Here is a 27,476-nt window from a genome sequence, read left to right on the forward strand (position 1 = left end):
GGAGAACAATGTGTGTCTTGTAGTGATAACACCGTTGCTTGTCAGATGCAGCGTCTGTTCTCCGCCTTCCTCTGGTCTGGGAATGGGGTGTTCCCACCAGGAGGGAAGATGGGGTGTCCTGCCTTCTCGCCCTCCCCCTGGCCACACTTGGGGGATCCAGCACCATTCCTGCCGCCATCGTGACCCCAGGAGGACTCATGGGGAGGACTGCCTTCAGGTAAGGGAAGGAGCAGAAGCAGCGGCTGACACACAAAGCGGGGGGGGGAAAGATAAATCGAGGTAAAATTGTTTCCAAATTGAATGTTTTTCACTATTTTCAGTGTGGTGTCTGCAGTGCTCCAAGATGCTTCCCTCTCGGGGGCTTCAGAAAAGCTGTAAATAGAATGAATTGCTTTTAGGGACATACTCCGATAGTTCTCTTCTCAAGAAAATATATGCTAATGCATGTAGACTATCATTATTGGGGAGACCTATGTACCGACTCTTTTATGTCTATGAAGAGCAGATTTCTGATTGCTAGCATTTTGCCAAAGTCTTTGTCACTCGTGGGCTGAATATCTAGCAGGAAGAGGCGGATCAGCCACAACTGCATGCTGTGTCTCTCCTCGGCCAGGGCTGGAGGGGGGTCTTGGTTTGCCCGAGAGAAGTTTCTTAGGAAACCAGAAGCAGAGAAAACACATCTTTGAGGACAAAGCCAAGCCAGTCCAGACTCCACTGCAATTCTGGGACCTCAGGGAGGTTAAGAGGCAGGGAGGCCCCCCCCACCCAAGGGAGTGAGGGGGTGCCTACTTGGTTCAGCAAGGTGTGATGCTACACCCAGCCAGAGGGTGGCAGCACCTCCCACATGCCCTCAGAGCTGTTTCCTGTGACCTTTTGTGGGATGATGTTCCCCTTGCCCAGCCAGCCTCTTCTGCATTTTCTTCCTCTGTGGGAAAGTAGGTTAGACGGCACTCGACTTTGTGAGGAACGCTGCCAATACATGAGGTATCAAACACAGCTTCCCGTGTAAGAGATCAGACTCTGGAGGGCATGCACGCGGGCACTCTGCTGGAGCTCTTGGGCTCTGCAGCCAGCTTCCTTTAGGATTCATAAATACTTTTGCACACTCTGGCATGTACTGCCACCAAAGGAATTTCATTCTGCATCATCTGCATTCGAATGCAACAGAGTGCAAAACTGTGGACCTGAAGGAGAGGAGGAGGAGGAGGAGAGGTTCTGAAAGCAAGTCAGAGGCTCGGAATGGTGTGTGTTTGGTAGCCGGTGACTTGATGAAGCCTTCCGTCTGGCTTTCCCTGGCTCCAGCTCACCGGTAGCCAGTTGGGTAAATGGCAGTTGGCATAGGGTTCCTTGGCCAATGAAGCTTTGAAAACTGCCTAATTGGGCGCCTGTCAAGGTGGGCATTGACCTTAGACATGTGTTGATCGTAAAGTCCCTCCTTCGAGGCTTCTAGGGAGCTGGGACATTTTGAGCTCCAACTTGGGTCTTAGGTAGCAAACCCAACTGCCTCTGGGAACCAAGCTGAGGAACCTAAATGCGCCAGGCCGGCCAGGTGATACGTAGAGCGTGTCTGCCCAGCCTAAAGAGGGCGACAGCTGAAACTCAGTTTCAGCTGGTCATTGTCATTCAGGTGGGAATTATCAAATCTCCAAGTTGATCAAAAGAAACCAGAAACCCATCTCTCTCTCTCTTTTTTTAATATAAAATCTGATTTTCAAGTGATGACAGCTAATTAAAAAAATTAAATACCAGACGGGTCATAATGACAATTCCAACAGGTTATACCCTGCACCACATCTACCCTAAACACCCTAGTCTATCAAATACTTTCCTTCTCTGGTTGCTTAAAGCTTTATAACCTGTGCCCCATACGTTTTCAGGTTTGTTTTTTTCCTGACTTGTTCTCTGGTTTGCATTGTTTGCTCAGCAGGACTATATGCATTTCAAGGGCAGAGTCATGCCTTTTTTCCCAATTGTTCCCAGCTGCCAGTTGACACTCAGCAATTTTTAGTGAGTTGTAACCTACCCTATTCCATGAAAGATTTGAAGAACCCTACACAAATACATTCTACAGAAACACACAATAAATAATCAAGAGCGTCAGCGTGAGTACTTGGGCTTGACCTATTGTCTGGGTGCCTCTATGGTACTTGTGTGAGTTTCCTCAGGATAACTGCCTCCTTGCAGTATGTGTGGAACCAAGAGGTATGAGCGAGTGCCTGGCACACGGGGAAAGCTCATCAATTGTTTGTAGAGTGAACAAAGGACAAGGCAAAGTGAAATGGCCCTGGGGAAGGAGTTTTGTCTGAGAGGACGGGAGCTCAGAATGCAAGATCCAAGCTCAACTTGGAGCCAGGGGGCCAGGGTAGTGAATGGTAGCCTCTCTATTGAGCCTCTTTTGGTTGTAAGTGACAGAAAACTGATTTAGGCAAAAAGAGGAATGTACTGGAAGGGGACTGACACACTAGCATCCCAAGCCATGAAGAAGAAATGCATTTGGATCCAAAGAAAACCTGAGCCGGACATACTGTCACCAGTGTCTGTGCATTCTGTCCCCCCTTGGAGTGTGGGCTTAGTTCTCTCTCCCAGCAGTTAAACCTCCCCCACACATTAGGGAACAGAGCAACCAACCGTCTCTGCTTCTCATCTAACAGCTTCCACACCCAGGGGGGAACCGCTTCATACTCTTTTCTTGTGGCAAGATCAAAACCCTGGGGAAGGGCTCTGAATGTCCCCCACAGAGCCATCCCAATCAACTGTGACAGCCATAGGAGAGGGTTGCCATGACTGATCTGGCTTCGGTCAGACACCCACACATGGAGCAACAACATGGCAGCTTTTATTCAAATCACAAGGTTTGTTGTGAGGGAGGAACATTCCCCAGAAGGTGGGGCCTCTGTTCTTAGAAGAAGGGAAGGGTGCTGTCGGATCAAATGTCCCCTGGAATTCACACGGCACTTGGCTACTCGTGGCTCCTTATATGTATCATGTCATTTTGTCTCCCACCAAACTCTGCAGAGAGTAGACGACGTTTATAATTCTTTCCATTTTACTGATGGGAAGAGTGAGGTCCAGGGAGGTGAAATGGATTAAGCAAGGTCACATAGCTTCTAAAGGACCCATCCATGACCTGTGTCTTTACTGATTGCTGTACTGATTTTTATTTCAATACCAATCTTCACTCTCCTGTACAAGAGGGGAGCAGGAAGGTTGTGAGCTTCCAGGAAAAGAATCTCTTGGGGCGCCTGGGTGGCGCAGTCGGTTAAGCGTCCGACTTCAGCCAGGTCATGATCTCGCGGTCCGTGAGTTCGAGCCCTGCGTCAGGCTCTGGGCTGATGGCTCGGAGCCTGGAGCCTGTTTCCGATTCTGTGTCTCCCTCTCTCTCTGCCCCTCCCCCGTTCATGCTCTGTGTCTCTCTCTGTCCCAAAAATAAATAAAAAACGTTGAAAAAAAAATTAAAAAAAAAAAAAAAGAATCTCTTATTGTAAGATCGTGTTTTCCTGAATGATAGAAAGCCTTGGCTGGTAGACTTGTTGGGGGCTATTCCTCAGCTCCATTTGAAAGTTTGTGGGGATCTCCTGAGATACAACAGCTGACCTCAATGACCACATCTGCTTAACTTAAGGATTTTGTTGTCTAGCCAGGATCCATACCCAAAGACTCTGGCCCCATCCCCATTCCAGTCTTGATTGTCTAATTTTGGGTACTTAGAGATTCTTCTACCTTGTGAAATGACTGGAGACCTCTGGTCCAGAGGCAGTACTGCCTATGGGGAAAGAGAAACTGGAAAAGGGGATAAAGTCCATCTAGAAGGTATAGTGCGAACTGAGACGAAGAAGATCATTCCCATTGCTGTGGCCGGGAGCAGCTCCAGTCACCTTCAGCAGGTGGCACGGCCCTATCGTGAGGAGTAAGACTATGGCAGACAGATATTTGACATCTTCTATCCAAAGATGATGAGGGACCCAGACGTCCTCGGCCAGATCACCACTAGACTCACCAAGTCTCACGGCCTCGCCTGCTTTTGAGGCAAATCAGCAACATGCACCGTTCCACCATCCTTCATGTCAACACCCAGAGAAGTACTGGGTTGAATTGATTGGAGCTGGATCAGCCAGGCCCTGTGTCCAAGTCACTTTGCTGAGAGTAGTAAGTACCACATACCAGAAAGAAAGAATTACTCTTGACACCAGGATTTTATCGCTGCCAAAGGCATCAATAATCTATTAAAGATGTGGGATAATATAACACTAATTATCAATTGAGGGCACCCATCACAGGGAGAAGGCAGGTAAGGTTTCGATTTCCCTTTCTGGATGAACCTTACCCCTCCATCCCACAACGATTTGCTGTTCCCTGGGTTTGGCCTCATGCATAATTCAGTGATCCGTGTGGCAGGAAAACATTTAGAAAACTTCTTTTGCCTTCTCCAGGAGGCTGGGGCAAAGGTGGCTTACAGCTAATCATCCGTGCAGGGAAAGCTATCACTGCTGCAGCCCGCCGGAAAGGACGGGGGCCTTGGCCTCTCTCATTCCCATTTGGTGACTTGCCTAAGGGTGACATAATGAATTGCTGTGACCCAGTCAGAAGAAAAATACAGGTTGGAGGAGATAAACTGACGCCCCACCCCCCACCCCACTCTTTCCTGCAGTCCTGGTGGTGAGGAACATCTCCTTGGAGGCTTTGCTTCCTCGGAAGGAAGGAAGGAAACACCAGTGTTTTATGTTGCCGATGAAGGTAATAGAATGGAGTTCTCTGAGGCGTTACAGAGAAATGTAAATAAATTGACTCATTCCTAACTGTACCCATGTATTCATCCTAAAAAGCTCAACGAGCATCTACTAAGCTCTAGCTACCGTGTTAGGTCCCAGGAAGGCAACGAAAAGCACCCAGAGTGTGTCGGGAAGCACAGACAAGTGGACAATCACACTTCGTATTTCTGCTGCCTGAGCTGCTGGAAGCATTTATTATTATTTTTTTTATTCATTCATCAGAAAGATCTTTCTTGAGCACCGGTTATGTGCCCAGGCCTGCACGAGATGTTGGGCATTCAGCGGCGCACAAGACAAAATTTCTACTGAGGCAGGTGAACAATAGACCAGCACAGGACGTACGTGCACAATGTAGCTACCGATCAAAGTAAGTGCTCTGAAGGAAAGAATGGGTGGTATACCAGAAAGTGACTAGGGTGGGGGATAACTTCAGATTAAAGGTCTCTCTGAAGAGGTGATATCTGAGCTGAAATGTATAGATTAGAAGAAGCCAGTCATGCCAAGAGATAAGAAGAGAGTTGCCAGCAGTGGTGTGCCAGTAAATGTTTCACAGCTGGCTCTCTGGGGGGAAAGAAAGCCCTGACTTGTAACGTTTGCCAGTTTCCATGGTGTAAATACTCCCGTATTGCCAATTTCGAGCTGCCAACGTGATATCACTGCACACAGAACCGGGAGGAGATGTGAAGGACAGATCCCCACCAGCCCAGGCAAGCTGCCTTCAGCACAGCACCGGTTCGCAGTTACCTGGCCCAACCAGAGGGCGAGCAGAGAATGGGTCGGGGCCAATGTTAAAGGATCAGACAACCGAAATGATGGGAGTAGAGAGAGCTCTCCGGGGCTACGGGCTGAGGATCGGGGATTGCTACATTCAGGCACAACTCCCAGATACATGGATGGCACGCCCCACAATTGAATGCAAGAGACACGGCACCTGATCCTTCTTAAAATGATCCCATTTAAAACGAAATACTCCCGTGCCACCTACCTAGATACGTCTGCTTAATTTAATAAGTGCATTTTTAACGTGTGCATGGATGGATGGATGGAAAAGTCATGGTGTTAGGAGCACAAAAATGGGAAAGGCAGGGTCTCTGCCCTCATGTCACCTACAGACTGAGAGAGAAAGGGGAAGCAGGGAGAGAAAACAAATACTTCTACCATTAGTAAAAATTAGAGAGGTCAGGAGGGAGGAAACATGAAAGATCATATGTATTTTCTGTGATATAAAGAATATATTTTTATAGTTCAGTGTGACTCAGAATTTTTCAGCACAGAATATCTGGGCCAGATGGGCAGAATGAGTGGTTTTCTTTGGTCCAGGCCAGGAAAATGTCATCTGATAAGAATTGGTCTCATTACTCTTTTAGTGAACACATTGTTCACCCATCAAGAAAGCTTTGAGAGGCACTCCAGATGTCAACTGATAGATTTTGGTCATAGACACCTGCAGAAATCAAGAATCTAGAACCCAGGGAGATGGGTAGCAACAGGAAAATGTCAATCCCTACATTGCCACAACAATATCCAGAGACCTATGGGAGTAGACATTACCACCTTCTACTTATATACCGACGCTATAATTTATAACATGAAATCTATCTAACAGGGATTGTTTTTCTCTGATTGGCATTTTGGGGGTGGTCCCTGATGGTAAGTACAGTTCTTTGTAGGGCTGACCGGTAATCATTCAGTGTCTGGCCTTTTCAAACTGCTTTGTCAGGGGCTCTGCGAAAATGTATTGATTTACCTTGTGTCAACAATGAAGAGTTTGAGATTCTGGCAGGAAAACCAGATGGAGAAATCCAACAGAGTTGCAAACCTGGGACCAAAGCTTTGGGAAAGAAGTCTGAGCTAGTTATGTACCCAGAGGAGATAGTTGGACCCTCTGGGAGAGAGATTATTTCTTGAATTCTAGGTGAAGGAATAACAGTAGGAAAAGGAAGACGGTGTTGCTGCTAGGGGCTAGAAGAGGATTTGAAGAGGAAACTGGGTAAGATATGTTAATTTCCTAAAAACAAATGAAGAGAAAATCATGAAAATAGTTTCACAAAGAGGGACATGGTCAGCAGATTCAAATGTAGCCAAGGAGTTAGGACATTGTGAGTTGAGGAAAGACCATGGAAACAAGTGATCAAGATGTCATTAGTCAACTTTGTGACAGCAGTTTCAGTAACACTGACATCTGCATAGTGCTTTTCGGTGTGTGTGCGTGAGTGATGGGGAGCATCTTCCTTAACTAGTAGCTCATTTGACACTCATAACAAATGGGATGATGAGAATGAGTTTAGATAGTAAATGGCCGATCCAGAAACTAAGCCCAAGTTTTCTGACTCCAAATCTTGTTCTCTTTCTGTTACATTGCATAGCATCCCTCAAGAGAATCCCTTGGGACCAAAGCTGTACCACGAGCAAGCAGGGAGGTACAAGGATGTGGTCAAGGTCAAGCCCAATGAGAGTAAAGCATTCTCTTTAAAAGTTTGGATGGTAAAGAGAAGCTGAGTAGTAATTGAAAGGGCTTTTTTTTCTTTTTCCAGATTCAAAAGCATTTTAAATGTGTGTGGCCAGGGAAGGAAGGACTGGATATGGCAAAGGATGGAGCAAGGTCCCAGAAGGGGGAGAAGGGACATGGGACCGAGCACACATGGGGAGGGGTGCATCTTGGCACATCACTTTGACAGTGAAGAGGCAGAAGAAATTCTGAGCTAGAGGAAGGCGAGGGTGACGAAGACCCTGCCGTTGGGTGAGGACACGGTGAGATCATCTGTAAGGCTAACTGGGGGCATCAGTAAAGGGGAGCTATTGAGAAGACAGGAAAGGGGGGAGGAAAGCTGCTGTGGGTGTTTTATTGATGACTTCCTGTTGTCTGATGGCCTCCCATTCATGTCTCCTGGGGTTGGGGAAGACCCAGACACTTCCTAGTCCAGAGTGGCCACTTTTCGGCCCTGGCGGTCCTTCTCCAGGATAACCATGGTATAATGTGAACCTCCCCATGTTCAGAGTACAGTTCTGACCTCCTCAGCTTCACGTCCAGGAACTCCAACCGCTGGGCGATGTGCCAGCAAGTCATACTGCTTTTTCAAAACTCACTGGGACAAAAACCATCACGAAATTACAGAGTTGCAAGTGGTGGAAGGATTACCTGGTCTCATCGTTGAATTCCCTTTATAACAACTGTGCCAAATGTTCTGCTGATCATTTCCTGTAATAAGGAACTCGCTACTTCTTTAGGCTGCCTGTTCCACTTTTAAGCATGTCTAATTGATATAAAATTCTTTCTTATATTTGTCTTAGATATTACTCCTGGGCAATACGGAACACAGAAATAAATTGGCCAATTCCTGTTCCCCTGGGAGTGGTCGTCAAAGATTTGAAGAGAGCCATCATGTCACCCTCTATTTTCTATGCTTAAGGGCATGCAAATCAATTTTTTTTTCCTATTATTTCTGGGCTAGCGACTGTCACATTCATTTTCGCCTGGACACACCCTGGATGCTGATGACCATAGGGGTGCCTTGGCTGAGCCCACCTTCTGCCTCTTGGCCTTTCTGCCTGAGGCTCTGATCCCCTTGGACCTGACCAGAGCCTCTTTTCCTCCAGTTTATCTTCTTTCAGGTTTAATCTGAATGCCACTGTCAGACTAACCATCCTAAAACATGATTTTTTACAGGTCACTTCCCCTTATCGGAGAAACCACAGTGGTTCTCCATTTACTGTGAGATAAAGTCCAAATCTGGCATTGACTACCCACCCAAATGAAGGCATTTCAGTATGTTTCCAAGCTTATCTCTGTTCTGAATATTCCCCTCCAACCAGGTTCCCTCATTCACTTTTTCATTTGTTCATCTATTTATTCATTAAAGAAACAATTATTGAATGTCAACGATATGGCAGTCACCATGACAGGTTAGGAGAATACAACTATGATAGAGACATGGCCCTTGACAGGAAGGAGTTCACAGTCTGGGGAGGAAGGAGTTCACAGTCTGGGGAGGTAGAAAACGAAGTATGTGCATAAACAATTCCTGTTATCAAATACAGCCAAAAAAAATCACTACCAAAAATGTGTACTGGTAACAGGGGAGGGTGTGATCCACCCTGCTTGGAGTGGTTAGAAAGAACCTGAGCAGATGCCCAAGTTGAGACTGTAAGTGTAGGCAGACGTGTGAATGGTTAATAAGGAAAGCCAGGAGTATTACGGATAGAAGACATGGCATCTGAAAGGCCATATTCTAGAAACTCCAAGTTGTCTAACATTGTAATAGTGTGGAGATGGGGAAAAGGTGGGAGGAAGAAGTGGTGAGGCAGTACATTTGTAACAACCAGTTCTTTGGGGGAAGAAGGAATCTTTTTTTTTTTTTTTTTTTTTTGTAAGCATTTGCCTGTTTCTATGTTGCAAATATTCCCATTGTGGCTGATTTCAAAGTATCATATGTGACATCACCAAACACAGAGCTGGGGGAACAATTGTGTTGACTTGGCTACCACATGCCTATAGGAGATAGACAAGGACAAAATCAGGAATGGCTTTTATATGTTAAAGAATCGGGATTTTTGTCCTGTGGGGTGACAAGGAGGAGGCACTGAAAGGTTTTAGCCTCCTCTTTCTTCTCCTTTCTTTATTATACTGATGAGGACGTCTGATATAATGTTTAATAGGAGTGCTGAGAGCAGACATCCTGGTCTGTTTCCTGTTCTCTTGTTCTAGGTTTTTCATAGTTGCCTTTTATCAGTTTGAAGCAGTTCCCTTTTGTTCCTAGTTTGCTGAGAGTTTTTATTGTGAACAAATGCTGGATTTTGTCAAATAATTTTTCTATGTAAATAAACAGGATGAAATGTTTTTCTTCTTTCATCTGCTGAATGGTAAATTACACTGATTAATTTGTGAATGCTGGACCAAACTTGTACCCTGCAATAACATCCACTTGGTCAGATGTATTATCCTTTTTATATATTCAGGATCAATTTGCTATTCTTCTATTAAGAAGTTTTATAACAATGTTCATGGGAGGATATTGGTCCGTAGTTTTCATCCCTTGTAATTTTTTTTCTGGTTTTGGTATCAGGGAAATGCTGACCTTATAAAACTATTTGGGGAGTGTCCTCTCTTCTTTTGCTTTCTGGAAGAGTTTGTGTAGAATTGGTATTTTTATTATTATTATTAATTATTCTTTCTTAAATGTTTAGTAGAATTCACCAGTGAAACCATCTGGGCCTGGAGTTTTCTTCACTGGGACTTTTATAAACACAATTGTACTTTCTTAATAAATATAGAGCTATTTAGATGATCTATTCTTTTTTTTTTTTTTCAACGTTTTTTATTTATTTTTGGGACAGAGAGAGAGACAGAGCATGAACGGGGGAGGGGCAGAGAGAGAGGGAGACACAGAATCGGAAACAGGCTCCAGGCTCCGAGCCATCAGCCCAGAGCCTGACGCGGGGCTCGAACTCACCGACCGCGAGATCGTGACCTGGCTGAAGTCGGACGCTCAACCGACTGCGCCACCCAGGCGCCCCTAGATGATCTTTTCTTAAGTGGACTTAGTGAAATTTATGTATTTCTTGCAATGTGTCAGTTTCTTCTGTTTTCAAATTTATTGGCATAATGTAGTTCGAATATCCCTTTATTATCTTTTTAATGCCTGTAGGATCTGCATGCTGTTTCTTCTTTCATTGGTGATACTGTTCATTTGTATCTTTTGTTCTTGATCAGGTCTGGCTAGAAGCTAATTAATTTTATTGATCTTTTCGAAGAATCATCTTTTGATTCTTTTCTCTTGATAGCTTTTTCGGTTTTAAATTTTGTTTATTTCTGCCCTTGTCATTATTATTCCCTTTCTTCTGTTCGCTTTCTTCAATTTCATCTCCTGTTTTTGGCTTCTTAAAGTGAAAATTTAGACAATTTATCCCACCTTTTTTTGTATCGTCTAATAGAAATACGTAATGCTGTAAATTCCTCTTCAGGCACTTGCTTCATGTGCATTCCACAAGTTATGTTGTAATTTTTTTCCAAGTTTTATTTATTTTTCTGGAAATAGAGAGTGAGCGTGAACAGGGGAGAGGCAGAGAGAGAAAGGGAGAGAGAGAATCCCAAGCAGGCTCCGTGCTTAACGGACTGAGCCACCCCGGTGCCCCCAGTTTTAATTATTATTAAACAAAAAACGGCTACAGATTTTCCTTGTGACTTCCCCTTTAGTCCATCAGGTATTTAGAAGTGTGTTGTATAATTTTCTAGTATTTGAGGGGGCACCTGGTGGCTCAGTCGGTTAAGCATCCAAGTCTTGATTTTGGCTCAAGTTATGATCTCACGGCTTGTTAGTTCGAGTCCCGCGTCTGGCTCTGTGCTGACTGGAGCCCGCTTCGCATTCTGTGTCTCCCTCTTTCGGCCCCTCTCCCACTCATGCTCTTTCTCTGTCTCTCTGTCTCTCTCTCAAAAATAAATAAACATTAAAAAACTAATTTTCTAGAATTTGGGGATTTTTGGCCTTCTGTCACTGTTTTCTGTTTTAATTCCATCGTGGTCAGAAAACACACTTTTGATTTTAATGCTTTGTTATTATTTTTATGGTCCTTTTTTTGATGACCACTTCATGTTCACTTGTAAAACATGCGTGTTCTGTTGTTCTTGTATAAATGTCAATTAGGCTATGCTGGCTAATAATGCTGTTTAGGACATCTTTCCTCACTGATTTTCTGTCTATCTGTTCTATTAATTAATGAGAGAAGTGTTAAAGTCTTTGACTATAATTATGGATTTCTCTCTTTTCCCTTTCAGTTGTGTCAGTTTTTGCCTCATGTATTTTGAAATATATTATTAGGTGCATAACCATTTGGAAGTATTATACCTTCTTGAAATTGGACTCCCTCATCATTATGAAACATCTCATTTTGATCCCTATAGCATCCTCTGTTCTGAGGTCTACTTTGTTGTTAGGAGAGCCGCTCCAGCTTTCTTATGATAATTGTTTTCACCATACGTTATTTTTCTATTCTTGAATTTTAACTCACATGTGTCTTACGGTATTTCTATTTTTACTTTTTTGAACTTATCTGTGTGTTTATATTTAAGTTGGGTTTCTTATAAACAGCATATAATTTGATCGTGCTTTATTATCCAGCCTTACAATATTTGACTTTTAATTGGAATTTTTTTCCTATAGGTTTTCTGTAGTTTTTTTTTCTTTCTTTTTTTGAAGTATAATTAACATACAGTGTCGTATTAGTTTCACGTGTAGAATATAGTGATGTGACAGTTCTGTGCATTACTCAGTGAACATCGCGGTAAGTGTGCTCTTAATCCCCATCACCTATTTCACCCATCCCCCACCCACCTCCCTTCTGGAAACCACCAGTTTGTTCTCTGTAGTTAAGAGTTCAGTTTGTCTCTTTTTTTCTTTGTTCATTTGTTTTGTTTCTTAAATTCCACATATGAATGAAATTGTATGTTTAAACCATTTATTTTTAATATATTTATTTATATGGTTTAAGTTCACCCTATTGCCTTTTGTTTTCAATTTGTTCCATCTCTTTTTTCTTATTTCTTCCACCAGTTGAAGCTTTCTTAAAATTTTAATTTTTGTTTCAGTACTTCAAAAAAAATTTTTTTTAATATTTATTTATTTTTGAGAGAGACAGAGACAGAGCAGGGGAAAGGCAGAGAGAGAGGGAGAAACAGAATGCAAAGTAGGCTCCAGGTTCTGAGCTGTCAGCACAGAGCCTGAAGTAGGGCTTGAACCCATGGGCCATGAGATCATGACCTAAGCCAAAGCTGGACATTTAACCAACTGAGCCACCCAGGTGCCCCATTGTTTCAGTGATTTTAATGGTTCCCTTTTTATCTCCTGCAGTGGAGTAGGTATTAGCTGTATTTCTTTGTCTTATTTTTCATGTTTGCATCATGGTTTCCAGCACACATCTTTGGCTTATCACCATCTACCTACAGTGCTGTGACACTATTTCACATGTAAGTAATGATCTTGAATCTTGAGCTCTTATACAAGAATCTTGTTTCTCTCCTCCCATTCGTTGTGCTTTTGTTGTTACATATTTTACTTTGACATGTTATAAATCTCAAAATAAACTATTATTTTCTGTAAATAACCAATAATCTTTAAAATACATTAAATGAGTACAAAAATATTTTATACTTACCTCCATATTTGCTATTTCCAGCACTCTCTACTTCTTTAGGTAAGTCTGTTTCTGTCTGCTGTCATTTTTCTTTTGGGTCTGTTTCTCTTGACTCATTTTCCTCCTTTCATTTATGGGCTACATGCTCACGTTTCTTCTCATGTCTACCAGTTTTTAACTGGAAATGGTGAATTGTACATTGTTGGGTGCTAGATTTTGTTACATTCCTTTAAAAATATTGGTCTTGGGGCACCTGGATGGCTCCGTGGGTTGAGCACCCGACTTTTGATTTCAGCTCAGGTGGTGATCGCAGGGTTCTCGCTCCCTCTCTCTCTGCCCCTCCCCCACTCACGTACACACACATGCACTCTCTCATAAATAAATGAATAAATAAACAAATATTGATCTTTATTTTGGCAGGCAATAAAGTTACTTGTGAATCAGTTTGATCTCTTCAAGACTTGCTTTTTGAGATTCTTAAAGACCAGATCTAGAGGAAACTCCTATAGACTCAGTTTATCCACCTAGTAAAACATGATCCTTTTCAGTGTCTCTACTATATTTTTTGTGTCCACAACAAAGTCTCTCCATTCTGACGGGTTGGCACTCTGATGGCGCCTGGCCTTTCACAAGCTCTGTAAATTGTCCTTGACTGACAGTCCTCAGGAAGTGCTCTTTCCCCAGGAGGTGTCCTTTTTCCAGTCTTGTAGAATTTCACCCTGTACATGTGAGGGGTGGTTTGCAGCTAACAACCCCAAGGAATTCCTGGGCTGATTTCTGGAGCTCTTTCCCTGCATGGCTTTCTCTCTCTGGTACTCAGCCCCACAAACTCTTGCCACCCCAATTTCACCAGACTCTGATGAAATCAGCGAGGCTATCAGGCTATTTTGACTCTCCTCCCCACGGCCCAGAAACTGCTTCAGCACAGAAGTCCAGGGTGATCGTAGGGTCCTCTTGTTTTGTTCTTGTTCCTTCAGGGACCTCTTGCTCAAGGTCAGGGAAATGCTTCACATATCTGTTCCAGTCTCAGGTGCTGACCCTGGGAAGCCAAGTCTGGACTCTCTTCTTCATAGCCACAGTGGAAGTTACTAGATTGCAGGTTCATATTTCACTTCCCTAGGTGTACTGCCCAGTTAATTTCAATCTATGCTCCCCTAGGAATGTGAAAAGTTCCTTCATCCCTCACTGCTTATTTTTGTAAATTGAGTAGATGTCAAGTAACATCTGACTTTTTAAAGTTTGTATTTCCTCATTACCAGTGAGGATAAGCACCTTTGCTTTTATATGTTTTTTGAATATAAATTTCCCTTCTTTATATGCTTTGACAATGGTGACTGTATATCCTTGCTTACCTGAGACAGTCCCAGGGTTTATTATAGGGTACATAAACAGCATTACGTGGAGAATATTTATTGTGCTTCCTGATATTTAGATTTAATTGTAGTTTTCATTGTTTTGTCCTTCCCCAGACTTTCCTGCTTTCTCCTGTTTTCCATTTGATTGATTGCATTTCTTTTTAATTTCCTTCTTATATGCATTCTATTTCTTTTTTACATGAGTGTGGTTAGCTTTAAATTTTTAACATAACTGCTGACTTGAAAAATCTGAAGTTAATCAATATTTCTACCTTTTTCCTGAACAAAACAGGAAAGTTTAATCATTTTAGCTCCCAACTATTATGCCCCAACTGTTTTACTTGATATTATATATTTACTTGATATTATAGTCCACTATTTTACTCTCCACCTTGTTTGTATAAACCCCAAATCAGGTATTTTCGTTATTATTATTTTATATAATCTGTTTCTGCATCTTTACCCACATATTCACCCCTTCTTTTATCCACCATCACTTTTTGTGTCTTACTTTCTCCTTCCAGTTTCAATTCCCCTCTATAATTTTTCTCTCAGGAGGGTTCTGTGGGTTACAAAATCTTTTAATTTCTACCTTTCTGGATACATCTTTATTTTTCCTTCACTTCTGAACAGTAGTTCGGATCAGGATGGAGTTTGGCACTGGCAATGACTTTCCTTCCGTTAATCTTTCAAACACCTTCCATCACCTTCTGGCTGAAATACTGCTGTTGTGAAGTCGGCTGCCCAAATAACCTGCTTCTCTGTAGTAAACTCTCTTTGACGTCTGCATTCAGCAGTTTCACTGTGAAGTGTTTAGTGATGGACTTATTTTTAATTATTCTGCTTGACCATGATGCCTTTTTAATGTAATTAATCAAGTTTGTCATCTGTTCTGGACAACTTTCGTCTTTTCATTCTGTCAGTACTTTCCTTCTGGAATGCCTACTAGGCATTTGTTGTGGGTTTATCCTTCCAGATCCTCTACATTTTTCATATTTTTATCTTTTCCTCACATCATATTCTGATTAAAGTCTCCCAGGGGCGCCCGGGTAGCTCAGTCGGTTAAGCATCCAGCTTCAGCTCAGGTCATGATCTCACAGTGTGAGTTGGAACCCCGCGTCAGACTCTGTGCTGACAGTTCAGAGCCTGGAGCCTGCTTCAGATTCTGTGTCTCCTTCTCTCTTTGCTCCTCCCCTGCTCACACTCTGTCTCTCTCTCAGAAATAAATAAATATTGAATGAATAAACAAATAAATAAGTAAATAAACAAACAAACAAATAAATAAATAAATAAAGTCTCCTGATCCATTTTTCCAATTCACCTATTATCTTTTCTCCTATTTCCAACTTATTTCCATTGAGCTTTTCCTCGCAAAGGCTTTATTGCTCATTTCTATGTGGTTCATGCAAAAACCTGCATGTTCTGTTGTTCATAGTGCTTTATGTGTGTATTAGAATCTCTACTACCTTTAAAGTTTTTTTATTCATTTTAAACAGACTTATTGTACATTATCTTCCAGATTGCTTGTCTATTATGTCAAGTTTCTGATGCCCAAATTGGCCTATTGGTGGTGTTTGCTGACCCCTACTCACAGTAGACCATATCCCCGTGTTTTCCTCTGAATACCCTAGTTCTTATCTTCCCCTTTTATGTTTTCCTTTTTTTTTCCCTTGAGAGTTTACTTGTGCATTTATATGATTCTTTTAAAATATGAAACATATAAGGGCACCTGGGTGTCTTAGTTGGCTAAGCGTCCGACTTTGGCTCAGGTCATGATCTCGTGCTTCGTGGATTTGAGTCCCGCCTCAGGCTCTGTGTTGACAGCTCAGAACCTGGAGCCTGCTTCAGATTCTGTCTCCATCTCTCTGCCTTTCTCTGCTCACTCTCTCTCTCAAATATAAATAAACATTAAAAAAATTTTAAATATGAGACATTTATAGCTGCTTCTAGTGGAAAGATTTTTGGGTTATAATGATTTACCATCTTGCCAAGACCTCGAGTGTCAACTCTTCTTTCTTAATGATGGTGCTTCCCAACATACAGGTAAGATGAGAGCAAAGAGTGCTATGTTGTCTTAACTGGGTCATTTCTATCTTTGCAAACTTCAACTTGGTGACAACTAGCTCCATTGACCACTGATTCTATTTTTAGCAAAGTAGTTCTAGTTGTGGGAATCAAAATCAAACACACAAAATTTGAAACAAAAGTGCTTAACCTCGGTAGGTGGTGGGCTTTATTCCAAGGACATGGGGACGTCTTAAGGACATTGAGGAGAAAGAGCAGCTGAGCCTCAGGGTGGACTGGAATGCTGTCAAGTGCCCAGGCAAGACTCCCTCTGATGTCTGGCCTCACCTCTCTCTATATATCTGCATTATTCTTCTCTACCTTCTTTTAGATTGGCTTTTCCTGCTTCACAGGCACATGGCTAAACATGGCTATAAGTTTACTGACACCCCAGCTCACCAGTTTACTATTTCTCTGTTCACAGAACTAGCTCAGACTGAAACTAGTCTCTTGGTCCTTCTTTCTCAACTCCCGGAGGAGACAATCAGATTGTCCCTGTCCGACCATGAATGTATGTTGGTCCTCTCACCTGTGGATAAGGAATCAGGACCATAAAATGTAAAGACAGTTTCTGGACCTATACCAGAAGGTCAAAGAAAAGCATGGCCAAAGAAAAGCATTTTTTTTTCTTGAATATGTTATTGTTTATTGTTTTAAGTGAATGGAATAGATAAATCCCATTGAGTAGTTTAGTGTGGCTCTGTATCTTATATAAACAGGTAAAATGAAGACGTTATTTTGTATTCTGTGTAGTCACGTATACCATAAACTGTCTTAGTGACAAATGCAAAATTACCCTTATTACTTGCCCCAAGTTAGCTGTTATCCCTTTCACTGATAATATACAAGTGTAGAGAATAAGAAGCCTTTAAAATTGGGGGGTGGAGGGGGAAAGATACTTTCCACTAGTTTACTGAAAATTGGAATTTTTATGTTGACTCTTGATGACTGGAAAGCCAATGTTAAGAATCAATATTTTCCAATATAAAATAGTACATTGAATTGTTTAATAATAAACAGTATATTAAGAGCCTATATATGCTGACTGGGAACCAGTGGTGGCTTTTTAAATTCTCAGAACGACTAAACATCTTATGGTTAGAAGCAACCACAAGTGATGATGAAGGTGCTCCATTTCTCTGTAGCAGCCATTCCAATAAAAATCTTTACAAAATTACTTCACGATCAGCAAGAGAAAAGCATGGAAGACACCCCCAAAGATAGGTACCGTATCTCTAAGCAGAAGTATTATTTTTTTGCATAATTTCTTACAAAGTGACCTGGACACACAGATATAACAACAATTAAGAGAGCTGGAAAGATGTCTCAGCAGATACACGAGGCTCAAACTATATTGAGGCATTTCCCATGACAGGAAGAATAATGATCTAGAAACAGAAATGGGGAAGTAGCAGAAAGTTGACCCTCACCCTCCCTTGTCTAGATGCTACAGGGTGAGTGCAGAATAAGAGCCCTCCATTGAAAGAACTGCAAAGAAGGCCATGATCTCGGAGGAATCAGGTTTTTATTAGAGCCAGAAGATGGAGCATTGGTGACGAAGTTGAAGATACAGGATTTTTTTTTTTTTTTTTTAAATAATGTGGTAGGTGTGGATGGGTTACAGGTAAAAGGACTGGGGGAAAGTTCAATAGTGGGGGAGCAGATGGCAGGTAAAGGTGGGAGGTGCAGGGCTGTGTGAGGAGAATCCACAGGTGCCCATGAGCTGAGACTGAGTGGAGAGGCAGGGACAGGCCCTCCAGTGAGGGCTGCCTGCTCGCCAGATCTGGTCATGGTGTTCTGGGCTCATTGGGCTTCATTGCCTTTGAATATTTCTTTGAGTATTCTCTTTTTCCTGTTCTGATTTTATTGGCCTATCCTGTTCATTCCCATCTCTCATCAGGCCTTCCAGGAGCACTGTAATCTGCCTTCCTGCCTACCGTGGCCCCTCTGGTCTACACCATTCATTTGGGATCATCTATGGACCATCTTGTACTATTGTCCCAAGTTGCTAAGTATCTCCTATGTCATCATTTGACCACCCGTGGTTTTTGTTTTGTTTCACCAGTGAGACTGGCAGCTTCAGGAAGGAGGAAGATGTTCTGCACTTCTTTGTGCTTACTGCAGCACAGTGGACAGTGACCCACACATAGCAGGTGTTGAACATGCATTTATACAGACTACCGGGATTCTTATGACCTTTAGCACACCACTCTGGAATGTTCAGGTTACCTAATGGGAAAGCATAGATAACAACATTCACTCTCCATTTGCCTATTTTGTCTCTCGGTAGATACGTCTTGAACACCTACTCTGTGTAAGGATGAATTTGTGGAGTGAAAGCTTATTAACAGGATCACTAAAAGCATCAAATAAGATAATGGACATAAAAAATGCCGTGAAAAGCAGGAAGCACTTAGGAACAGCGTTATTTAAACATTCACATTTAGACATTGGAACATTAATCAAATGATTTTATAAGCTCCCTCCTGAGTTCCCATAGCACTCTGACTATACAGTACCTATATTATAGCACTTATCACATTGTATTGTAGTTATTTGTGTATGTTTCCATTTCTGCCCCAGACTGAGTTTCAACATTGAGTCCCCAGCACTTAGCACGGTGCCTGCCACATAATAGGTCCCAGTAAATATTTTAAATAAATTAATGAATAAAAGAGAATCAGCATCCTAGCATTCTCAGCCTATAAAAACATGTTCAGACAATAAGCACACAGACAAGAATTCTGTCCTAAGATTCTTGTGGAGAGAGAGTTACAAATGGAAGTGGGAAAAAAAAAAAAAAGTATAGATTTTGCCCGGAAGGAGCTTATAAATGGAATGGAGAAGCAGAGCACGTGCATATGAAAATGCCTGAAGATGATTTATCAAATTACCTAAATGCAGTTGTATTTTTAAACTATGACACAGGCATTGATGGATTTTAGAAGAACAGTAAAAAGCAGGAGGGGTTAATCAAGAGGAGCTTTTTGGAGAAGCAGGGCATTATATGGAGGCATTGGCAATATAAACAAAATTCTATCTGTCACTTTGGATGGAGGGGGTGAGCAGACACCATTTGCAAGGGCATTTGAAAGTTCTGGAGCCACAGCGCTCGTGGGAGAGGTTTCCTCTGTGGGACGCACGCACGCACGCACGCACGCACGCATCCCTGTGGCTGCAGGGGTGGAGTAATGGACTTGAAGTGCTTCCCCTCCCTGGAAGGGAGTCCTCTCTCCTCAAGGGCTTCTTTCTTTGCTTTCACGTCGACCCTTTGAAGGTAGCAGCTTCGCAGCTCTCAAGAGCTCTCTCCCAGGATTGGGTCTGCACTGCAAGTGCCCCCACTTCCAGGATGTAACACGGAACCCATTCAATGATGATTCTTTGTTCCAGTGCCTTTGATCATCTTAGGAACAGGAAATTTGAGCAGGTTGGCCGAGGGCAGAGCCAGGGTGACAGCTGTTTATGTTTCTCAGGGCTGGCCATGGGAAAGCACGGCCCCCTGCTATTGGGGGTGATGGTGTGGGGCGAGGCGAACAGGTGACTCACTGCCCAGTGCACAGCCCGCCCGTCCCCCAACAACATCCAGAGATGTGGCCTCCGAGCTCACCCTACAACAGGCATCCTGTGCTTATCGATTCAACAAATGTTTATTGTACTACTACGACATGCTAGCTATTATTCTAGGTGCTGGGAATAGAGTTGCCAACAAGAGAAAAAAGTTTCCTAGTTTCACGGAGATTATATTAAAGTGAGAGAAAAAGAAAATCGGCAAGTTAATTTTATACAGGATAATGTATAGATGCTATTAAGGAGTAAACAGTGATGTCCTAGAGAGGGTGCAGGGAAGATCTCCCTGAAGTTGCAATATTTGAGCCAAGAGCTGAAGAATAATGAGAAGCCAGCCATGGAAAGTAGTAAGGAAAGGGTTTTCCAGGCAGAGAGACAAGTACAACATGCTGAGGTGGGCACAAAACCGGAAACTCCAAGGTATGTGCAGGTGTGTGCACTCACCACATATGTATGTATCCACACCCACACCACATATACATGTATCCACACACACATACTGGCCTGTGCGTAAGGAATAAGAACATCGGGGAGAATCAAACCAAAAGCCAGCAAAGGCCAGACCTCCAGGCTGAGTAACTTATGGCAGTATGCTGGGATTTGATTCTGAGTACAATGGGAAGCCATTGAACCACTCATGGCCCCCTGAGGAAAAGCTTCGTATCTGGCCTGGGTTGTGGGAGGTGGCAGCTGCCATGCCAAGTCTTGGTGGGGGGGGGGGTGAAACCTCCCGTATGACCCCAAACCTTTCGATGCTCCTGAAACCTGGACCTTGCCATGGGGAGAGATCATCCACCATCCCCAAAGACTGCTTTAAGATACATCAAGCTGGAAAGCCCATAATGTTTTCCTATCTGCAGGATGTTTCAGGTAAAGTATCCCGGCGGGGGGTGGGGGGGGGTGGGGGGGTGGGGCAGGGGGAGAGGAGACACCAAGTGCTTGCTCTTAATTCATGGGAGCCAGGTGGCTCACCTTGGGGCCAGGGAAGACAGGTGCAGGGCAGGGGTGGGCCAGCTCTGTGTGAGGGGTGAAGGGGATGGGCCCTGGTAATCCAATATCCTCTTGGAGCCACTCAGCGCTCCAATCCAAATCCATCACTGCAAATGAACCAGGTGACAGGATTAAATATCCCCTAATTGCAGTCCCCCGGGAGGGGCTGTGCCAGCTGTCTCTTCCACATGCCTAGCCCAGCAGATGGGAGATCAGATACCGAGGGGTCACTTTTGAGAGCCCAGAAGGCAGCCTGGGTCCCGGCCACCTGGGCCAAGTGGAAGGAGGAACAGAGGGCACACTGGGGTGCTCTAATGGGTCTGAAAAACAGAATACTGAGTACCGCCCGGGCCCTAGGCTTCTTTGCAGTAAGGTCTCCACTACTCGCTGCTGCCACTTCCTTGTCCTCCTCATTCACCAGGACAGGATTTGAGCTTGTCCTCTGAGACTCACTGCTAGCAATAGCTCTCTGTTACTGAAAACCAGAAAACCCTAGGGGTATGTAGAAGTCTGCCCACGCTAGGTCCCACCTGGAGGCCAGCCTGCTCCTCACCGAACCCTAAGAGGCAAGGGTATCTTGTCCTTCCTCCCAGTACTCTCAGGAAAGACTCTCTACAGGTTTGCTGGGTTGTGTATTCTGGTAATCGGGGCTCCAGTGAAAGGCGGGTTCTCCAAATCCACTGAGGACCAAGCAAGAAGAAATGGAACTTACATTTAGGCTCAAGACATGGACTTGAGTGCGAAGTCAAAGCTCCTGGGCTGCGGAAGCTGTCTGGAGCCTCTCCGTTGGCCGGACTGAGAAAGCCCGTAGCAGAGACAAGGTGGCTCCTGGCAGGACCCCAGCCCTTCTCTTCGAAGACCTTTCCATTCGAGAAGCTCTGCTGCTGTCTCACCTCAAGGCTAGTCTCCCCCAAATCAGCTCCCATAAAAGGGTGCTGGGTAGTTAGTCTGTGGAAATAAGAGGCATTTTCATTTAGCTGAAATCATGATATTGCAAAATCAGCAGGAGCAGGTACAAGCCAAGAATAGCTCTCCATCCAGGGAAGGCGAGACCACAAGGCAAAACGAAGGTTTGCACGTCAAACTTCACTGAGGCTTGGGCGAAAGGCAGAAATAGGCATTGAAAGGGCCACTCAGGGCCCACAGTGAGAGGGCTGCCTGAGGCTCTGGCGACCTTTGAAGCAACATGATTGTTGAGAATGACAAGACCTCAGCAGAAGGGCCGGGACTCAGGTCCGTGCTCCTGGGTGAAGCCAGAGATCTCCTGGCTCATCAGCCCCAGCACTTAGGAGAGGGTCCGATGCCTGGTCCAGCCCTAATAGATCATCTCTCCTTTTTTCATGTATTTGTTCATTCATCAACTCAACAAATGTACTTTTTTCAAAAAAAGAATCTACTATTTTTTTTAGAAATATGCCAAGGGCAAAAATGATTAATACTACTGCTGTCTTTGTCCTTAGGGATCATATGTCTGTTGACTGAGGGAAGTCAGTGCATTGTTCTGAGCTTGAACATCACCATCCATCAAATGGAAGTTGTAACACCCAGCCTAGGTCCTCTGTACGGTTGCTTAGAGGTGCATGTGAGATGACAGAGGGCAAAATGCTCTGGCAAAGCTCTTTTGCAGGAACCATAAAAGTGAGCAGTATTGGGAGTATGGCTTTAGTTCAGAGAACAATATGGCTAAGTCACCAGGGAGCTGACTTAAACCCTTTTCCCTTCTTCCTTGGCCTTCCTTCTCCCCTTACTCAAGCTCTAAACAGAGACCTCATCTAAAGAGAACCATCCCATGCCAGATGATAGAAGGGACAACGGAATTTCCGGGTGGTCCTCTGGGCCCATGGACAGGAGACCTGCAGTCCAGGGTGCCAAGGAAACCAGGTTGTTTTGGAGTGAGTCAGAAGCAGACATGTAGGCTAAAAACAAGGGACTTGGCCCCTTTCTGCATCTCTGCAGTGGTCACGCACCAGCTGAGCCCAGCAGTTCCTGGTTGTGTCGCAATTTCAGGAAACCCGCAAATCTGGAATCTCAACATAGCCCCCCAGCCCCTGCAAACTACTTGATGATTCCTGGTCATGGTGACTTCTGGCTAATAGTGTGCTATCATATAGACCAATGGGCCCAAATGTTGGAATTAGGACCTCAAAAATGATTCTGATAACCAGAAAACTTGACAACCTCATATATAGACAGTCCACATGGGCCCATATCTTGTCTCTCTCTATATACAGATCATTTATATATAGTTCATATATAGATATCTACATGATATATAGATATATACACACACATATATTAGGACAGAGCACAGGATAGGCATTTAATAAATGTTTGGTGACTGAGTAAATAAATTCATTGAAATATATTCAAATACATTCAAGGAAAGCACAATGAGTGGCAAAGGTCAGACATTTCTTTAGGATTGGAAGCTTTCTAGGAACCAGTTATATCTGATTATCTTTCTGGCTCTCTACTGTCAGGGTACAAAATTGAGAAGCCTAGAGTTGAGCTTTATGAGCTCTTTGTTAGGTTAGTTTTGAATAAATGGAGCTCTGCTCGCATTGCCATAAAATAGAACTTGGTGTAAGAATGGTCTATCTTGTTTCTTCTCTCACTGTATTTTATTCTTATTATTGTAGTATCAGTAATAACAATAATAGTAAACGCTCTTGCTTGCGTTTTCTCATTTTCTCATTAGGGATCTTATGAAAGAGATTGGGAATTATTATTCCCACTATACAAATAAAAAAAAAAAACCCTCATGCATAAAGAGGTCATATATCTCACTTTCCCTGCAATCAGCCAATTGGAAAATGGCAGCATCAGACTCCTGACTTGGAATCTGATGTTCTTCGTACCATTCCAAACTTCCAAAAACACCGCGGCAGATCTGAATCCAGTGACCTCCCACATATGTCATTCCAAATGTGAACACGGAATGACTGGAATCATTCACGAAGCACCAGGAAATATTCCTTTTCCAAAGAATCCCATTTTATAAAAGCTCTTCATTTTATGTAGGATCATTAAGAGGTTGAGTAAGACAGATAACATAAAGAATCACTCCCTGCTAATTGAAATGCAGGCAAATCATCTCTGAAATGATAATGTAAGCTAATAGGAAAAAGGAATTTGTTTTAGAAGAATCCGGTATGTATGTGACTTTTCGGAAGTAAACCCGGCACTAGAAAGTCAGGTAAGTGTGTACACTTATACACCAGACTTCGGCAGGAAACCCAGTCCTGAACTGAAAATAAATTCACAAATAAGCTGCTTCTCCTTTCTTTTCTCCCGGAGCTGGGTCCTTGTGTTGTCAGAACATTCCAGCATCCCAGCGACGACACTCAGTCAGACCATGGGCTCATGTATTTTCAACGAGGCAGCTTGAGCTGAAAGAAACTTTCAATGGAGTCCAACAAAATGAGCACAGCCTTAGGCTGGATCCAGATGATACCCAAGGAATGAAAAATGATGGCAATTTTCTGAATATTCCAAACTTGTGGATTGTGAAAGTGTCATTCACTTCACATACAAGCATAATGACTGAATATTTAGGCTGACCTATTACCCTAAATATTTTAAGCAATGCCTAAATTCATGACTTTCCTTAACTCCTGCTCATTTGGGGCAGAACTGATCAATTAATTCATCCTAAAGTCAATTTGATTAAATAGCCCATCAATTCAGTTTAACATCTGGCTGTTCCAATGAATGGGCTCACTGACAAAACAGACCAATAATCTTGAGGATGGGTCTTGGAACCAGTAGAGAGATAGGGTAGGAAGTAGAAGTTACCAGCTTCCCAATGTGGGGCCACTTGCTATAAAGCAAGAGCTGATACAGACATGAACAGAATAAAGGTACCCTTTACTCACTATGTGTTTCTGGGGCCCAGATAGATGGACAGTTCTTGTCCCTGGAGAACCTGGCTGCCTCGTGGAGCAACCTGGCTCCCCACCAGCACCCTCTCCTCCCCAGACCACAGGCATCCAGGTCCCTGTCAGCTCTAACAGGGGGTGGGGATTGGTCAGGCCATTCATTGGTTCTGAAGTTTCTACTACTTAAACCAATTTGTTAGGTGCTTCGTGATTTACAGCCACAGTGGAAAATGGGGCTGGGTATTGATTCTTGGCCTTTTCTATTGCAAATGGGCGTAATGTTTTATAGTATGTCAGAATAATAGCAGTGGGCACTCTATCAATGTCAAATGTTAAAAATGATCAGCTATTGTGATGTAGGAGATTAAATATGAAAGCTTGATGGGTATATAAAAGTGAAATGGCAATAATAAAGGGATTTTTATGTTCGGCTCATTGCTCTCTGGAATCCACCTGGGGAGCTATTAGAGCCAATTGTGCAGATCAGTGACATATCACCATGGGTTAAAGGACGGGACAGGTGCACCCCTTCCCAGGTGCTGTTCAGCCTGGCAAAGTGAAATGGGAGAATCCAAGTGGAGAGACCAGAGTTCATCTGGCCCTACCTTTGGGAGCCTGAGTGCAACTTCTAGGTTAACTAGGAAGGGAAGGTACAAGGTGACAGAGGCCAATCAGAAATGCCACAGGTCTTTATATCCCTCCAAACACTAAAGTCCGCCTAGAGAATTCTTCCTATTCTTTAGGGTCTCTGGAGGGATGGAAATCCCATTCTATACACCTAAAGAAACTTACAACCGGAAGAGATCTTGTAGGTCACCTTGAATAGTCAACCTTCTCTTTTAAAGCTCAAGGAACTGAAGCCCAGGGAAGTAAAGAGATATGCCCAAGGTCACACAACCATTGAATGCTGAGGCTGGACCAAATCCAGCTCCAGGCTGGAAATGTCCTCACTGTAGATCAGCATTGCCCAATAAAAATATAATGAATGCCCTATATGTGGCTTTAAATATTCCAGTAGCCACATTTAAGGAGTAATAAGAGACAGGTGAGATTAATTTTAATATTTTCTATTCAACCTAACATAGGCAAATTAGTATCCTTTTAACATGTAATCAACATAAAAAGTGCTGAGGTAGTTTACATTCTTTGCATCATGCTGAGGCTCTGGGTCCATTTTACAATGACAGCACATCTCAGTTTGGAGTAGCCACACGTGCTTGTGCCTACCATGCTGTATTTGCATCTCTACACTGAGGTATATGAGGCCAGGGCAATGTGTGCATAACCCCTGGAGAGGCAGGGAGGGCCTAGGCGAGGGCATGCGTACTTTGAAAAGGCAAATAAATACTACAATACGCTTGGAAACTTTTAAAAACCTGATTCATAAGCACAAGCTACATACAGATAGTAAACCCTGACAAAATCTTAGGACACCCTGAAGACAGACTGTCAGTCACGTTATGAGTCTTCTCAGGGAGGTATGGAAGGTGAATTAGAGTTTCCAGGCGTTATTAGGGGTCTGTGTTTGCCAAAAATGAGCATGAACTTATAGGCTAAGAAACATGCCAGCCCTTTGGGGCAGAGCAGTTTCTCAGATGACGTTGTTGCCACCACAATATAAGTTACCGAATGCGTTTCCTTAGAGAACCAAACTCAGTACCTACAGAGTCTCACGTGGAGGTGGAAGCCTGAGACTTTATGTAGGACGCCGGGGAACCCTCGAGGCATCTACCTGCCTGAGCCGTCCGTGTGCCTCTACCAAACACGCAGGGGAGCAGCAGCCTAGCCCGGTGTGCAGGTTGGCCCATCTATGCCCTGGCACGTCCACTGGGGATGCCCAAGGGAGGGGGGGAAAGTCATAGCTCCCAGCTTTAAGCTGGAGATCTGGCTAGCGGGGCCCTGGAGGTCACCCCCTGGCCAGCAGGCAGGGAGGCAGGAGCCGGGGGAGAGCAGAGATCAGGATGCCATGCAGCTTTGCGTTGCCATTACCAGGAGCAAGCCAAGCATGTAACGCACATAAAGCCAGCCTGAGAACTAACACCAGGTCCCTTTCAGCCAGAGACAGCTTGTCACTCTGACAGCTATCAAGCCAATCAGAAGGGTAAATTAAGGCATCCTTTTTTTTTTCTTTTTTTTCTCTTTTTTCTTTCTTTCTTTCTTTCTTTCTTTCTTTCTTTCTTTCTTTCTTTCTTTCTTTCTTTCTTTCTTTCTTTCTTTCTTCTTTTTTTTTTTTCCTGAGGAGCAAGGGTTAGTTAAAATGCTGATCTCCAAGTGACAGCAGGTTTCTGAGCTGAAAGTGAACTGTCACTGCTAGAGCCTCTCAGGAGGAGCATGTCAGGGAAACCAGCAGGCTCCTTATAGACCTGCTTGCTCCCTAAGGGCATCCCGGCTCAAGTCACACAGTCTGATCTGCCTCCTGGGACCAAGAGGGTGAGAGCACCAGCCTGCACCAGCTCCCACTGCAGTGGGATCCAGGGATCAACTTTCCATTTTGGGGGAGAAACCCCTCCTTCTTGCCCTCACGGCAGCATTAATAATTAAGCGGGTGCTTTAATGATGTGGATGTCTCGTTACGGGAACAACACCGAAATACGCACAGAGGCACACACCCTCACGTGTGTACATGTCTTCTGGAAACCAGACATCAAATCATTAAAAAAAAATTATCGTAAGCAAAAATTTTAAATAAAAACAAGGGATGTATGTGTGCTTAATTACAAGAGGAC

General features: G+C 43.6%; 1 long non-coding RNA gene across 1 annotated transcript in view; it reads right to left on the reverse strand.

The window, feature by feature from the left end:
* Positions 1 to 21,236: 21,236 nt before the first annotated feature.
* The window catches only part of LOC131486843 (uncharacterized), a 148,269-nt gene continuing 142,029 nt past the window's right edge, over positions 21,237 to 27,476 (reverse strand). Inside the window, exon 3 of the long non-coding RNA XR_009249487.1 lies at positions 21,237 to 21,820. This is a non-coding gene — a long non-coding RNA (uncharacterized LOC131486843). The remainder of the gene's footprint in view (positions 21,821 to 27,476) is intronic.

Source organism: Neofelis nebulosa, chromosome 10 (genome assembly GCF_028018385.1).
Source record: "Neofelis nebulosa isolate mNeoNeb1 chromosome 10, mNeoNeb1.pri, whole genome shotgun sequence".
In the NCBI taxonomy this organism is placed as follows: Eukaryota; Metazoa; Chordata; class Mammalia; order Carnivora; family Felidae; genus Neofelis; species Neofelis nebulosa.